Below are 16,874 nucleotides of genomic sequence, written 5' to 3'. Positions count from 1 at the left end.
GACATTTATTGCACTGCTAGGGTTTCGGCGCCGGAAATTGCAGATCTGCACGGCGGCACATGAAATCATGCCCAGAAGCGGCATGTAAAGTCCTATGTGATGTCTTTGCGACATCCGTAGGCCTTTTGCAGACGAGGGAGGGGAAGGCCCGGCCACTAGGGGGGGGGGGGGAAATTACCTCGGCTCCATGCCTTACTTCACGTTACCGAGTGCCCGTGTCTTGGATCTAGACGAAGAGAAAAGCACTCGGCGTAGAGTGAAGTTTCAGTAGTTGCTTTTGCATGTCATCATAATATGGGTACGCTAGGGGGTCGAAAGTCATATAAATATTAAAGTGGCGTTAAATTTAGAGTTTCACAAATAAGACCCATGAAAACTACTAGTCCACAGCATAAGGGAGAATAATAATACTAATTAAGTAATAAATATAAATGCAACGAAAACCATCTTAAATCAATTTTGCATAAATGTTATGGGTTGAAAAAAATCCGCAAATATGTAAGCCTAGTGCTTTCATCGGGCTGACGGCTTATATGTCCTATAAGCCGAGTGTTTGACGGGGCACACGGCTTATATGTCCTGTAAGCCGAGTGCCTGCGTCGGACGCACGGCTTACAGGATGCTCCGTGACGGCGCCGTCAGCCACGTCCGTTGCGGACACGTGGCAGTCTGTCTTTGCCGAGTGTGTGCTATAAGCCGGGTGCTTTTTCGAGTAGATACCGTGAGCTTCGTATAAGCCGAGAGTTTTTTTTTCGCACTCGGCTTATTGGTGACCATAAGCCGAGACCTTCCTGTTTGCCGGGTGTTGTTTTCCCAGGACTCGGCTTCGAGGTGCATAAGCCGGGTGCCCGAAAAATAGATCTCGGCTTATAGGCTAACACATGGGAAAACCGAATTTTCCTGTAGTGAGCCACGAGATTCCAAGTAATTTCTACATATAAGAAAACATCAAAGATAAATTGGGTGCGCATTTAGCCATGCAGCTGACTCAACAGATGATAATTCCGCTCACCAAATCTTGGCGTTGACACGATGTTCATGCTGTTGCACTTGGCACACCCAGATGTGGCCGACTGGCGACGTGATTGACCACAGCCAGACACTCTTCTTCCTGGCCCTCCGTCGTGGCACTCCTCTCAACGACGACCACCGCATAGCTTGCTGAATTTTGCCTTCTGCAAATTTCAGTAGAACTGAATATAAGGGGGCACAATTTTTTATCGAAGATAAGATAAACTTGGTCACGCAGCGATGTGACCTCCTCTACTTTTGGTTGTCTTCATCATCGGTCCAAAACGATCTGGTCGGTGGGTGTTGCCTCGCGGTGTCTTTCCGGCGGTGGATTGGATGAAGGAGGAGATGGTGGCCTAGCAGCTGAAGTGGGTGAGGATACCACCATCGTCGGCGGCGGCCGTGGGTGTCGTTTTCCTTATTGAAGGCGATGGTGGGGCATCCTTCGCTCTATTGTTTCCAGGGGAAACCTCAGTTCTGGAGGAGGCTACCATTGATGGCGGCGCCCGTGGACGTCGTAGCCCTCGTTGGAGGTGCTGAGGGGCCTTCTGGATAAAATGATGATGACATCTTCGTCGTCACCCCCGTGGGGCATCATCTTTGGAGACATTCATCGGCTGAACGGACATGTGGATGGCTTGGTGGTTGGGTGTCCGTAGATGGTGGAGCGGTGCTTCATCCTACACATCGATGGTGGTAGATCTCGGCGGCGTGACGCGATGGAGACTCGGCGTTCGATGGGTGGCGATGGACTCGTGCAGGAGGACGACATTGTCTGGCATCATGGTGGTGTCGATGGCAAAGAGTCCTGGCAAGCTCGATCCGTTAGTATCTGATCTGAGGATGGATCAATTGATGAAGGAGGTGACGGCCCTTGCAGCGTGCGCATGTGGTGCCCACTGAAAGTGCGCCGGACTGGTGTGTAACCTAGTCTAGGTATTGTGGCTTGGATGGGGCATCCGGCATTAGATGTTAGGTGTTGGTGCGATGTCTATTTGGTATTAGACCCGAACATTTGGCACCCTTTCATCAGGGGGATAGGAGTAGCGGCAGGTGTTGCCAAGATGGTGGCTTCGGGCTTACTGTTGTATTACCTTGTAAGAGCTATGTGAATAATTAATAAAATGGTTGCATGCATCACCAAGATGCAGAGGCCGGGGGTACATCCTCCTTTAAAAACAATGTAGAACTAATTGTTCCACAAAATATTGTAAACCTTGTATTGATGCATACAAAAAAATTATGAAGTCTAATGAAACTGAAGACTACGTGCTAAAAAATTGAAACTGGCAATTAAAGTTCTAGGTCTGAGACTTAGAGAACTCACTTAAAAATCAGCCTATACTTGTCCTCCAAGATCTAATCCTAGTTTAAAAGGAAATGATAGATGTGTAGGTCTAGATAAGAAGGTAAAAATTACATCAAGAATACATGCTAGTTATTCTTACACTTTCCTCGTCTCGGTAATAAGAAGTAGATTGCCCGGTTAATAAGCAAAAAGCCCAAAAAAACCATCACAAAGACCCACAAATATTGCCTAGACTGCATAGAGCAACACTAGCCGACCGGGCAACCACACGAAGCCCATACACAATATCGAGAAAAATACCATTGTCGGGGTTGTCATAAAGTGTCATTGTCATCACTCCTCGACTCCAAGTTCGCCTTCGAGGGCCACCAACAAAGACCTTACCATGACAGAGCTGGAACCCATGTCAGCAAACACCAAATAGTAGGTAGCCCCACCAGTATCCGACTCGACATGACAAACATTGCCGAATAAGAACGACGAGTCACCGATGACAAAACCCCTGCAACTGACGACCCATCTCGCTTAATTGTCATCACCAAGACCCCTCCTTGGCATCTATGACTCCACAACAACATGGTGAAGATTCCACCACCATCATCGCAAAAAGAGAAACGACCCAACTTACCTAGGGTCCAACTTCAAGATGAAGCCCCCAAGAGGGAATACAACCTCGAGTGTCAATAACATTGGATTCGGGAAGGATCTAGTCTAGTGTTTCCCCTGTTGCATATGTAATAGAAGATGATAAATATGCGATGCCTTCAGCAAGGTAACAAATCGTACACCCAAGTTGTACCATCAACGACTTTAACCGTAGTCGAAACTAACTTTTGTTGGCTTCCTTGCAAACCTCGAGCCTGTGACCGAACGGTCCACTTGAACCTCCACCTTGCCTTCCGCCCTGTCAGCAAATAACCTGACCAGGCCCGTTGGCTCGGAGGCCACACTGCTAGATATGCACACAAAAGGGCTAGACCAAAATTGGCCTCCCTCTGAGCACTGCCTCGAGAGAGTCGACGAGGGGAGGTGAGATTTGGGCCCGCTAGTGCGGTCCATAAGGGCCGCATTAGTGCGAGAGAGTGGACCAAGCATGGGGGAGTACTCGAGCTAATATGATGGAGCTCCAAATTATATGACAACAGATGTATGCAAGTTGACTAAATTTGCAATTTTGATAAGTCGATTTTGTGGGAGAAGGAATGCTTGGAGGAGGAAAAAAAATCTTTAGGCAGAACAAAGAAAGACGGTTGTTGGATCTTAATCTAATGGTCCAGAAAATGAAATTAACCAAAATAAATTTTCAGATGACTTACATATACCCGTTCCCAAATTTTATTGTTGGTAGCATGATGGAGCTCGTAGTTACCAGCCGCTACGTGCAGCAACTCCATCATGTAGTTACCAGCCGCTACGTCAAGAGTAAAATTATATTAGTTGTTGGTAGCATGCTTGACAAAACTACCAGACATGAAAATTTGTACTTCCTCCGTTCCTAAATATAAGTCTTTGGAGATATTTCAGTATGGACCACATACGAAGCAAAATGAGTGAATCTACACTCTAAAATACATCTATATACGTACGTATGTGATATATAGTGAAATCTCTACAAAGACTTATATTTAGGAACGGAGGGAGTACATGGTAAGCATGGCCTTTTTTGTTGATTTTGCATGCGTCCCCTGCGCGATCGTAGGTGCACATGCATGCTGAATGCTGATGCTGTGGCAGGCTGGATCTAATTATTATGCACGCGCCCTCAGACAGGTCTCTCTAGTGAGGTACTCCGCCGCCGGCCGGCGGGAAGCGCACATACAGCCTGTTGGAACTTGGAACAAGCCTTGGTGTACATCAGCTGTGACGTGATATTTCTCCAAGCATTCTCCACGACTTTCACTAATATGATTCATCGATGGAACTTTGAAGATCACTCAAAACATGTGTCAATGTTTGTCACAAAAAAATTAGAATTTCTGAATTAATTTTTAACTTTTTCTAACTTTTTCTTTTGTGGGTAATTTTACTGTTGGTCCGTACTCATTTAAGCTCGAGCTAAGAAACATCGCTTTCTGCCAAGTTCATCACACATGTCACGATGTCAGTCTTTTGTTTTAACACGGTACAGATGCAAGCGTTTATACGTACGTGCATACACTCACCCTTATGAACGCGCACACACACGCCCTATCCCTATGAGCACCTCCAAGAGATTGAGCCGCCATATCATCTTGAGGTTTACAAAGTCACCGCAGGCACCTCGTCGTTGAGGGGAACGTCTTCTCCTACTGAAAGCACATCGCTGAAAATCCTGAAATAAATTCAAGAATAATGTGAGCACTAGGATTTGAACCCTTGTGGGCTGGGGATACCCACTGTTCATCTAACCATCCAACCATAGGTCAGTACGTGCAGTGGCGGAGCCAGAATTTTTGTGAAGCCTGGGCGAGTTTAAGCCTAAGTGTCTAATAAAAAAACCAAAATCGAGTGTTAGGATACATAATATATAAAATAGCATCAAACTTTCAAATCACAAATCCATGTTAATAATGTAGTGAAAATATAACCAGATCAATCACACAAATGTAATTTGACAGTCAAATAATATATAATATACCAAAATTTAGTTTCATAAACCAAAATATAGTTGATACTTGAAACGTAAGTGATAGAACCGGGGCCACATAGAACCAAACTCATCATATTACTCACAAAAGTATAGCTGTCCAAATTATCATCCAAACATCCTAGCAGAGACAACATGATAAAAAAAAGGATTTTTAATATTCACATAAATCAAGTGTTGTGATTTGCAATATATTCAAGAAAAACACAAGGCAATACGAGATGGTGGTTGTGGCTCTACTTCTATTTGTGGTTGCACACCATTCACACTTTCTGCCAAAACCTCCTCATCTCACAAATTTAATGATTTAAAATTTGGATTTAATATTTATATGTAGAACAAATCCCTAAACAAGAACTAAACTCATAAACTGGCAATCATCCCTGATGACCAATTTTCCTTGCCGTGACCTCAAAATTTAAGCCCTAATAAGTCTATGAATCTCACCTAATCCTGAAGAAGGGGACAAGTAGGCGATGATGCAAAGCATTCCTCAGAGTCTCGGATGGATTAGCTCCAGCTCCGCCCGCTGCCGGCGGCGCGCCCAGGCTGCCGGTCTGTCTTCGTCTCCGATGGACCGACGATGCGGCCGTCTCGAGCGAACAGAAATTAACCGAACGGAGCGGGGAGGTGGAGGCGTGGAGCGATGGACCGATCGTTTCCTTCTCATCTCCAGTAAAAAAAAAATCAAACGAGTAGGCTTATCTCTCGTAGGTACGTAGCCCATTAGTCTGTACGTAGGTTTTTTTTTACTTAATAATTAATAGTGTTTGAGCAGAGAGGATCGAAACGGAAGCCCATTGGCCCAGCTACCTACTGCCCGGGTAAACCACCATACGAGGAGTAATTTGCCCCGTTATGACAGTACCATCGTAGTATGTCGCGTAACTTGTGAGCCCGGGCAAGTGCCCAGGCTAGCCGGGCGCTAGCTCCGCCCCCGACCAAAGATTTTACCCACCCAATAGTAAAATCCAGTAAATAAAGCAAAAACGGCTCCCATAAAAAGTATATAATGGAAATGTGCAACCACATAATAAGTATCATGTAGAGCAATGTCTAGCCCAGAGTTTGCTAGAACTATTCCAGTGAGCCCTCCTATGGTGAACAAAAAGATAAACCCTACAGCAAATAACATGGGTACGTGTGACGACGGCAATCAGGCTGTAGGACTACGCGGCAAGTTTAACATGGACACACACTACATGGTGCAGATATAAGGGACGCGCGCTAGCTGTTGAAAACAACCTGCTTGGAGTTGCGAGCCAACGTATGTACCCGAGTTTTGTACGTGGCTGTGTTGGAGGCAGTCTAGGTCACAACAGCGGTCAAGGTTGCCGCCGTGTGATGCAAATTAGGAAACCGCCGTCGTTGAGCCCCAACCCACGTACGTGCATGCATGTGCTGCTGACAACTACGGCGACGGACCCTTACAGGCTTTTACGGGGCTGGTTTCAGCTGGCAAATTATCATTGGATTAAGAGGAGGGAGGGGGCCCACCTGAACGGAGCGAATTAGAGAAAAGGGTCACCGTAAAGCTCATGTAACAACCCGTACGTTCAGCATTTTTGCGTCGGCAGCTGTAAGTTTTTTTTTGCGAAAAAACTTGCAATCTATTCATCTTCAATCATGGCAGTACAATGAATAACAGAAATAAAAATTACATCCAGAATCATAGACCACCTAGCGACGATTACAAGCACCGAAGCGAGCCGAAGGCGCGCCGCCGTCATCGCCCCTCCATCGCCGGAGCCGGGCACAACTTGTTGTAGTAGACAGTCGGGAAGTCGTCGTGCTAAGGCCCCATAGGACCAGCACCCCAGAACAGCAACCGCCGCCGATGAAAAATAACGTAGATCGAAAGGATACAAACCGAAGGCACACGAACGTAGACAAACAACGACGAGATCCGAGCAAATCCACCAAAGATAGATTTGCCGGAGACACACCTCCACACGCCCACCAACGATGCTAGACGCACCGCCGGAACGGGGGCTAGGCGGGGAGACCTTTATTCCATGTTCAGGGAGCCACCGCCGTCTCGCCTTCCTGAGTAGGACACAAACCCTAACAAGATTGAAAAAAACGACTAAAAACGAAGCCCTCCCGCCGGCCCTTGCCAGGATCCACCACGCCTCCATGACTCTAGGGCCACCGGAGACGAGGCGGACCTGCGCCGGCGCCGGCGAGAGGCACGAACCCTAACTTTCTTTCTTGGAGGAGGAGGAGGAGGAGGCGGAGCCCTATGCAACCCGACGCCTGTGCTTTTTGGCCAAGAAGAACTACCTATCCCTCGTCTTGTGTCGGCAGCTGTAAGTTTAATGATGTACGTACGAAGTATTCCCTAGAGAAGAGGAGCACTAGCACTAGTGGTTCCGGCGGGCAAGCATGCATGCATGGAAGCTGCCGACCGGCCTAATGTGTGCCCTAACCTTGGTGTGCTGCATGCAGGCTGCCTGACGCTCTTCTGCCCGTGCGTCGTTTTGGGAGGATAGCCGAGATCGCCGACAACGCCGACAAGGGAGCCACATGTCAGTTCATCTATCTTTCTTCTTTCCTTCTAAACGACGACGACTGAATGAAGCTTGAAAAATGTTCTTATATTATGGGATAGAAGAAGTACCAGTGGGGCACATCAACTCACTGCTCATCAGCTTGCTGTAAGGGCGGGACGGCGTACACGCTGCTGGCCAGGGCGACGGGGCTGGGCGGCTGCCTCTACTCCTGCGGCTACCGCTCCAGGCTGCGGGAGCAGTACGGGATGGAGGAGAAGCCATGCAGCGATTGTTGCGTGCACTCGTTCTGCTAGCCCTTGTAAAACATACGGTTTGAGAAACTAGCTCGACACCCTAAAACGGGGTGTGGCTATCTCATTATATAGACGTATCAAAAGGTACAGTACAAGGCCTATACAAGACTACGTATATACAGTCTAACACCTTCCCTCAATCTTAACTGTAACCTGAAGTACAAAGTAAGTTAAGATTGCGCCTACAGCCTATAAACTGTGGTTGTGGAAGAGGTTTCGTGAAGATGTCAGCAAGTTGATCTTTGGAGGAGATGAACTTGATACAAAGTAGTCTCTGTGCAACACGTTCCCGAACAAAGTGATAGTCAACCTCAATGTGTTTCGTCCTAGCATGAAACACCGGATTAGATGAAAAATATGTAGCGCCGATGTTATCACACCATAGAACTGGAGGATGACCTGGAGAGATTCTCAGCTCCCGCAATAAAGACTGTACCCATATGATCTCAGCAGTAGCATCAGCAACTGCTTTATATTCAGCTTCGGTACTGCTACGAGACACGGTGGCTTGCTTGCGTGCATTCCAGGCGATCAAGTTAGGACCAAAAAACACTGCATATCCTCCCGTGGATCGCCGATCATCAAGACTTCCAGCCCAATCCGCATCAGAAAAAGCCGAAAGTTCACAAGACGGTGCAGACTGAAGAAGCAGACCATACGAAGCAGTAGAAGAGACATACCGTAGAATGCGCTTAACTGCCGAGAGATGAGTGGTACGAGGTGCATGAAGGTACTGGCACACACGGTTGACTGCATAAGGGACATCAGGTCTGCTGATAGTGAGATATTGCAGACCACCCACAAGACTGCGATACTCAGTGGCGTCATCAGTGGAAAGAAGATCTCCATCAAGGGCAGACAACCGATCAGTCGCAGCCATCGGAGTGATAGCATGTTTGCATTTGAGCATCCCAGCACGGCGCAACAGATCCATGGAGTACTTTTTCTGATTCAAAGTCAGCCCAGTAGAGGACCGTGACACCTCCAAACCAAGAAAGTAATGTAGAGCACCCAAATCCTTGACAGCAAACTCCTCACTCAATGTGGACACAAGGCGATCAGCAGCAGCATTAGAGGAACTGACAAGGATGATATCATCAACATACACCAAGAGATACATCGTCACCTCAGGACGCTGAAGAAGGAACAGTGATGTGTCAGCAGTGGAGGGGATAAACCCAAGAGCCCGAAGAGCAGAACCAAGGCGTGCATGCCATGCACGAGGTGCCTGCTTAAGTCCATACAACGCCTTGACCAAACGACAGAGATGATGTGGACGTGTAGGATCGACAAAACCCGGTGGTTGACGCATATAAACCTCTTCCTCAAGAACTCCATGGAGGAAGTCATTCTGCACGTCAAGCTGACGAAGAGACCAACCACGAGTAACAGCAAGAGACAGCAGTATACGAATAGTAGTAGGCTTGATAACTGGACTGAACGTGTCTTCATAATCAAGACCATACCTCTGCTTGAAACCCTTGGCAACCAGTTGTGCCTTATAGCGCTCAATAGTACCATCTGCATGTCGTTTCACCTTAAACACCCATTTGGAGTCAATGATGTTGACGCCGGAGACCGGAGGAACAAGCTGCCAAGTGCCATTTTTCAGCAAAGCCTGAAATTCCTGCTCCATCGCAGCACGCCAGTGAGGAATACCCAGTGCAGTCTGAAAATGACACGGCTCTGCCGTTGGATCCGCAACAGCATGAGCCACACATGCAGCAAGCCACGCCACAGTCCTGTCTGTGCGTTCCTTGGGGCAAAAAACACCAGACCGACTGCGCACGTGTGGTCGATGATGGACCACAGCGGACGGCGCCGGCGCCACGGGATTGGCCACAAGAGACGAACGCGTCGTGGCCGAGACGGGGCTGGAGGAGCCAGTCATCAGACTCAGTACCAGGCGACGTTGCCAAAACGGGGCCGCCGAGCCCAGCCGACGACGGAGCCAACCCACGAGGAGCCGAGGCGGGGCTGGCCGGTGCAGCTGCCGTGCTCGCTGGGCCAGCGGCGGCTGGGCCGCCTGCTACTGGGCCAGGCAAGGGTGATGCCCGTGGCATGGTGGGCGAGCCAGGCGAGCCGGGTGACGGGGCGGGCAACCCGGGCGACAGGGCGGGCGACCCGAGCCCTGCGCGCTCTGCGCGCTCTGCCAGGAGTATCGCGAGCTCCAGAGCCGTGGCTTCGACACGGCACTCGGTACGTCCGTTGAACCTTCTTCATCATTGAGACTGAGGGGCGCGCGGCGGTGTGTTGATCGATCAGCTTTGTCGTCTGTTGGTGGAGTGCAGGGTGGCAGCTGGGGCAACATGGAGAGGAGGATGATTGGGAAGAGCAGTGCCACCGCCGCGCGCCCCGGGATGACGCGCTAGTGCGTCCGCATGCATGCAGCCACCGTCCATGTGTCCATGGTCTATGCATGTCAGCTTCCAAGTCAAGATAATGAATGTCAGCAGGCTAGCTACCAGCGTCTGCTTCTGTCGTGTTGTGAGTCAATTTGTGTTCGTGATCGATCGATGTGTGTCCAGTCCTCCGTCCTCACCATGTGTCCTGGATGTTTTTCTAGACATCTATCTATTTATCTATTTTATATATAGAAAGTAAATGACGGGCTAACCAGAAAAAAGATAAATATGTCAGAAATTACCATAATAATTAAGTAGATATATCCGACCATTGATTTAATAGATATCATTTCTATAGCCATTAGATTATATTAACTGGGAAATAATTACCCACCATTGCCATTATATCAAAAAAGAGAAATAAGCTAGAAACTCTCACAAAAATTAGACATATCTAACCTTTAATTTTGTACATCAAAATATCAAAACCGTTAGATGAATTCTAAGGCCGAAGAAATTACCCACCAATGCGATCCTCTCTAAATTACCAACCATTGCCATTGCCACAGCCATTATGGAAATTACTCTCCCTTCCAAGCTCGTCATGGCCTCCTCCCATAAACAAAATCACTATATGCTGATTTTTAGTGGAAAATTTGATCTAATACAAAGATATACACATAAGTTTTTCTTTGAGCTGGCGGTTGGCCCCATGAAGCTCCGCCACTCGTTCCTAGAGCAGCTTATCTTCTTTTGTCTCATTATTTTGGCACAAAACAAAGTTTGGTTTATCACGTAGTCACGTATCTAGGCGAGATCACCATTGTCTGAAAACAAATTGTTTTGTGTTGTTCTTCCGTGTGTAAATCTTCATTGTATACTTCATAGGTCGTCCAGGTATATATGCTTCCCGTGTGTGTGCTACCATGTGTATATATGTTAGTTCAACATTGTCTAATCCTAATTAGACAGGTGTTTGTTTCCTTTCCCGTTTTTACCTTGTAGTAGTACCAGTCCATGAAAGACAAAACCAAATACCAAATTCAGTTAAAAATATCTGCGGGAAAAAGCACATGTCCTCCTCTATCTCTCTTTATTTTTCACTAGCACATACGCCCCATGCGTTGCAACGGGAGATAAAATAGTATGCACTTAAAGTCAGTGAGAATTATATGTGCAAGCAAAACCTTGTGTGCACACGAAAAAGGAATATTTAGCTTCTCGGTTTCGCCGCGTGTGAAGGATTTAGTGAACTATTTTTCCAATAACTGATCAAGGGCATTTAAGAGTTTTGTTACGTCATCGTACGCCAGATAAGGCCCATGAGTTATTCAATCTACTATTCCTTTCAATCCTTCCAGTCGAGGGGATTTTAGGTCCGAAGTTTCTGAATATTTTAGGAAACATGAACAAATTTTTAAATCTTGAACAGTTTTAAAAAATTATGTACACTTTCGAAAAAATGCGAACAAAATATGAAAGGACCATCTTTTCAAATTCACAAACAATTGCCGAAAAGATCAATTTTTTTATAAAACATGAACATTATTTGAATTTTTGAACATTTTTTTAAACAGGAGCATATGTTGAAAATTCGCAAGAGTTTTAGAAAATGTGTGTCTTTTATGCACGAACATTATTTTAAATTTTGAAAAATTTACTAAAACATAAATATTTTCCAAATTTGGAGAATTTTTTGAAATGCCATTTTCTTTTTAGAAATCTTGAACAATTTTGAAAAAATAATAAAAATATTAAAAGTGGCCAGCTTTTTGCAAGTTCCGAATATTTTCATAATAGAAACAAAATTCTGAAATTCTCAACATATTCCAAAATTTGTTTTTTTAATTCTGAACGTCTTTTGAGAATTTCTAATTTACGAATAAATTCTGAAAGAAAAATAAACTTGGAAGGGAAAAATGAGATATGGAAAGGAGAATAAAAATAGAAGTAAAACATAGAAACAAATAGGCCAGTCCATTATTGGTTGCCATGTGTGAAACTCCGACTTTTTGTCGCACAGTGCGGAAAATAGAATTTTCCCAGCCGCATGGGCTGAAAAATAAGTGGGCTGGCTTCGCTGGGCCATAGCGTTCGGCCCACGTACAAAAATTATTTTTCTAGCGGACAAACGCATAAAAATTTAGTATCATCTCGGATAATTTTTTTTATTTTCGACAGTTAATAGATGAAAAAGTTGGCGAAACTCACTTTACTTTATTAGTGGGGGTATAGATATAGATATAGATTCATCAATCAGGGTCATCACATCCAACCGTCAATGTCTTAACAAGTCCTTTCTTTTTTTTTTGTCCTTAAATTATACTCCCTCCGTCTGAAAATACTTGGCATCAAAATGGATAAAAAGATATGTATGTAAAATTAATATATGTCTAGATACATTTCCTTTTATTTATTTTGATGATAAGTATGTCCGGTCGGAGGGAGTACTATGCAGCAACGCATATATATAAAAAAATTAGCCCTCTGTTCCCTCTCATTCCTTATTTCTATCACGTCGTGTCCTCCAATTATGCGGGGTGCATTCTTTGTCTCATAAATCCGTTAGCCTCTCTTCATTCTTTATTTCTCATGTAAATACCTCTTTTCTTCTTTATTTCTTGCATAATTAGCCCCTCTTTCCTTCTTTATTTATCTTGTAATGCCTCCCTTTCCTTCCTCATTTATCTTTTCATGATCTCTGAGAAGACTTCCTGATACCCAGAAAATTATAGACGTATATAAATGAAATAGATTAGATGTAAATCAACGAGGTGGGACTATTTAATATCATCCTCGACCTTCCCTTGTACACACAGGACGACTTCTCTCGGTTGGCCATTGATACGTCTCCAACGTATCTATAATTTATGGAGTATTCATGTCATGCTTACAACAATTCTATATGGTTTTGGTATGATTTGAATGGAATTAACCCGGACTGGGCGCCTTTTTCAGCAAAACTACCGTGGTGTTGTTTTTTATGCAGAAATAAAAGTTCTCAGAATTTAACAAAACTTTTTGCGCTTTTTTGGAACAAAAGAAAAACATTTGAGCAAAGAACCATTGGAGGGGGGGCCTGTTGCCCACTAGGCACCAGGGCATGCCACCCCCCCCCCCCTCTAGCATGCCCTGGTGATTAGTGGGCCCTCAAGGCCCATCTCAACGTGAGGCCGACGCCAAAAATTCCTATATATACAAAAACCTTCAGAAATAACCGTAAAGCGGAAGTTCCACCGCTGCAAGCCTCTGTATCCACGAAAACTCAATCGGGAGCACGTTCCGGCACCCTGCCGAAGGCGGAAATCATCACCGGCGGCCATCTTCATCATCCCGGTGGCCACCATGATGAGGAGGGAGTAGTCCACCCTCGGGGCTGAGGGTTTGTACCAATAGCTTTATGTTTAATCTCTCTCTCTCTCCCCCCCCCTCTCTCTCTCTCATGTTTTTGATTTGACATGATCTTGATGTACTGCGAGCTTTGTTAATATAGTTGGATCATATGGTGTTTCTCCCTCTCTATCTTGTTGTGATGAATTGAGTTTTACCTTTGAGATTTTGTTGTTATCGGTACTTTTATAGATTTGAGAACACTTGATGTATGTTTTGGCACTCAACTCACGAATTCCCGAGGTGACAATGGGGTAATCTATGTATAGGGGTTGATGCACATTTTCGTCCTTATTTCTCCGGTAGGAATCTTGGTGCACTCTTTGAGGTTCTTTGTGTTCGATCGAATATTATGAATCTGAAGTTGTTTGATGCATATCTTATAATCAACTCAGAGATACTTGTGGTGACATGGGAGTATCTAGGTGACATTAGAGTTGGGTCATGTGTGTCATATGGTGTCATTTTAGTATGAACTCTAGGGTTATTTGTGACACTTATAGGAATAGCTCAAAAGATTGATCAGAAAGAATAAATTTGAGGTGGTTTCGTACCCTACAAACAATTTCTTCTTATGTTCTCCGCTTGATAAGAACTTTGGAGTGATTCTTTATCGCGCCTTGAGGGATTGCCATATGATCTAATTATGTTAGCATTGTTGAAGATTGCACTAGTGAAAGTATGAACCCTAGGCCTTGTTTCTAAGCATTGAAATACCGTTTGTGCTTCGTTTTATCACTTTCTACCTTGCTGTTTTTATATTTCAGATTGCAAAAACATATATCTACTATCCATACTACACTTGTATCATCATCTCTTCATCGAACTAGTGCATCTATACAATTTGCCATTGTATTGGGTGTGTTGGGGACACAAGAGACTCTTTGTTATTTGGTTGCAGGGTTGTTTCAGAGAGACCATCTTCATCCTACGCCTCCCACTGATTGGTAAATCTTAGGTCATCCATTTGAAGGGAAATTTGCTACTGTCCTACAAAACTCTGCGTTTGGAGGCTCAACGCGAGTTTACAAGAACAAGTTGTGTAGTAGACATCAGCCATGATATTACTAACAAGGACACGGTCTGCAATTCGATCCAAATCGGACATGGGTGGGTCTCGCACATGAGCACAGCGCCGCCCACGGCTCGCAGCCCCTGAGCAACATGTCGAAGCATGCACATTACAGGAACCAAGAGCCCCACGCTCCATGCACATTACAGGTGGGGCGAAGCTGTATTATTTTATCCTCTCATACAATAACCTAATTAACCCAAGTAGGAGTACCACGGGGGCAACGGGCAGGGAGTGATGTTGGCTTTGTTTAAATATAATACAAGTGCTTATGGAGTGTTACTACAAGTGCTGGCTGCCATAGCTTGAATCGTGATTATGCCGCTGCTGCAGAAGATTTGGGCTCCACGATCCGGCGTCTGCACCTAGCTTCCCGCAGAATTCAATTCCTTTTATTTATGGAGAGAGCCACCTACTTACATTACTACTACTCCCAGTTTGAGCGATGCAGCCTCGATCCCCTCTCGCAGTTTGAGAGATGGGGCCTCCCCCGGTTGTCAAATCCTTTTCGTTTCAAAAATGGGAAGCAAGCATGTGACCGCTGTGCATTTTGCACACTGCTCCACGTATTGCTTCTTTGGGTTTACCAAGCCAATTGAGTGCCGGAGCTGGATACCCTAATTACACTACTACATATATAGAAAAGACAATAATAAGATAACTTAAAAACTTTATAGAACTCCATCAAATTATGAGATTATTTTTTTTAGAACCAAGGCTCGCGGACCGGCTTTGAATTAACAAAATCATCAACCGGACAGGAGTTACAGCAAACGATCCCAAATTACAATGGCCGAACTGATGCAAGGGGGAACACTGAAAAGCAAGCACGGACTAGTACTACAGCCTCCACAAGCAGCCAATGAAATGAATTCTGACCTACTTACATTACTACTTCTAGTACTCCTCTTTCCTCTGTTACATTACTACAGCCTGCTTGTGAGAAACAAACAAAATTTCATAACCGACGCGTCTTCTTTGGAGGCATATACATAACAGAAGCAAGCGTCCTCTTTGGGGGCAAACATACAGAAGCATGATCGGAAGGGCCACTGCAGTTTTAGATGGCAATGCAGTTTTCGGTTGCATTTTTTCACACGTCTGAAATGTATGGCATATTATGTACATCATGCCGGCCATTTTGTGTTGTCACTACCTTGCATAATCATGTCTGGAGGATTTACTAGCACCAGAGTGATGAACAACCAATCAGGCCAACACGTAACCATACAAACATTCATTTGCTAGTCAGTAGTTTCCCTACCATGGAATATTTTATGCATACCCGGTGCCATTTGTTTTGTAGGGAATTTCTCCTACGCACATGTCATTTTTTGTGTGTTTTTTTGGTTTTCCATACTATCGTGGCAATTTGACTAGCATGGCATTTTTATTGTTTCTATCATGGCAAATTTTTGCATGTAATTCTTTTGTTATAACAAAGTAAAATTATGAGCATGGCCATTTTATTAACAAGAGCATGTGATTCTTTTTAGTGGCATGATAATTTTATTATTTTGATCATGGCAATTTTCTTGTTTAGTCATTTCAATCTTCGCATCCCTATCACCGAAACTAAATTTTTTGTACCATGGCAAATACCTTTTTGTTGGTCATGGTAGCTTAAATTTATAAAATTGTGACAACTTTGAAATATATTTGTTTCAGTGCACAATGTAAAATTCGTATGTTTTTCTTTTAATTGACATGCAAATTTGCCATGTTTGATTTTATTTTTTTGTAGTTTATCATGGCAATTTTCTATAGGTTTGTTTCTTTCTTTCTAATTTGTTTGTAGCTTACAATGGTTTGTTAGGGCATCTCCAATGCTAACCCTCTAAAAGGACATTGTATCCGTCCACATAGGTCGCCGGCCATCAAACCATGCCCCGCATACATTTCAAACCATAGTTGAACAAACCGGAGGAATTACATGCATACCAGATGATTTTTATCTAAAGCATAGCACATTAATTACATTTTCGACATATTTCAGTAAACAAAAATGTCCGGATCTAAACTAGTCTAAATCTAAGGCGTCACATACTACGTGTCCTTGTTGTTCCAATTTGTGCCAATGTCAGGGGTTGTCTCCATGTCCGGCGGTCAGTTGAGCCCTGTAGAGTGAAGGTGCAATCACCGGCGAGGAAGAGTAAGACATGGGACACAGACGGGCTCACTGACTCGAGGCCTTGCCGTCTCATATGCCCTACTTCTTCTCATCGGAGGCCGCAATCTGTCGGCACCGGTGGACGTGGAGTCGATGATGGATGCGGATAGGGGGATGCTCGTTGTGCCACCGGCTCCAACGACGT

At 44.8% G+C, this 16,874-nt stretch overlaps 1 pseudogene; it reads left to right on the top strand.

The window, feature by feature from the left end:
- The first annotated feature begins 7,339 nt into the window (after nucleotides 1-7,339).
- Nucleotides 7,340-10,124, top strand: LOC119293089 (annotated as a pseudogene).
- The last annotated feature ends 6,750 nt before the right edge of the window (nucleotides 10,125-16,874 follow it).

The sequence above is a fragment of the Triticum dicoccoides genome, chromosome 4B (genome assembly GCF_002162155.2).
Source record: "Triticum dicoccoides isolate Atlit2015 ecotype Zavitan chromosome 4B, WEW_v2.0, whole genome shotgun sequence".
In the NCBI taxonomy this organism is placed as follows: domain Eukaryota; kingdom Viridiplantae; phylum Streptophyta; class Magnoliopsida; order Poales; family Poaceae; genus Triticum; species Triticum dicoccoides.
Note: the sequence above shows the minus strand (reverse complement) of the source record. Positions and strands in the feature narration are given on the sequence as shown.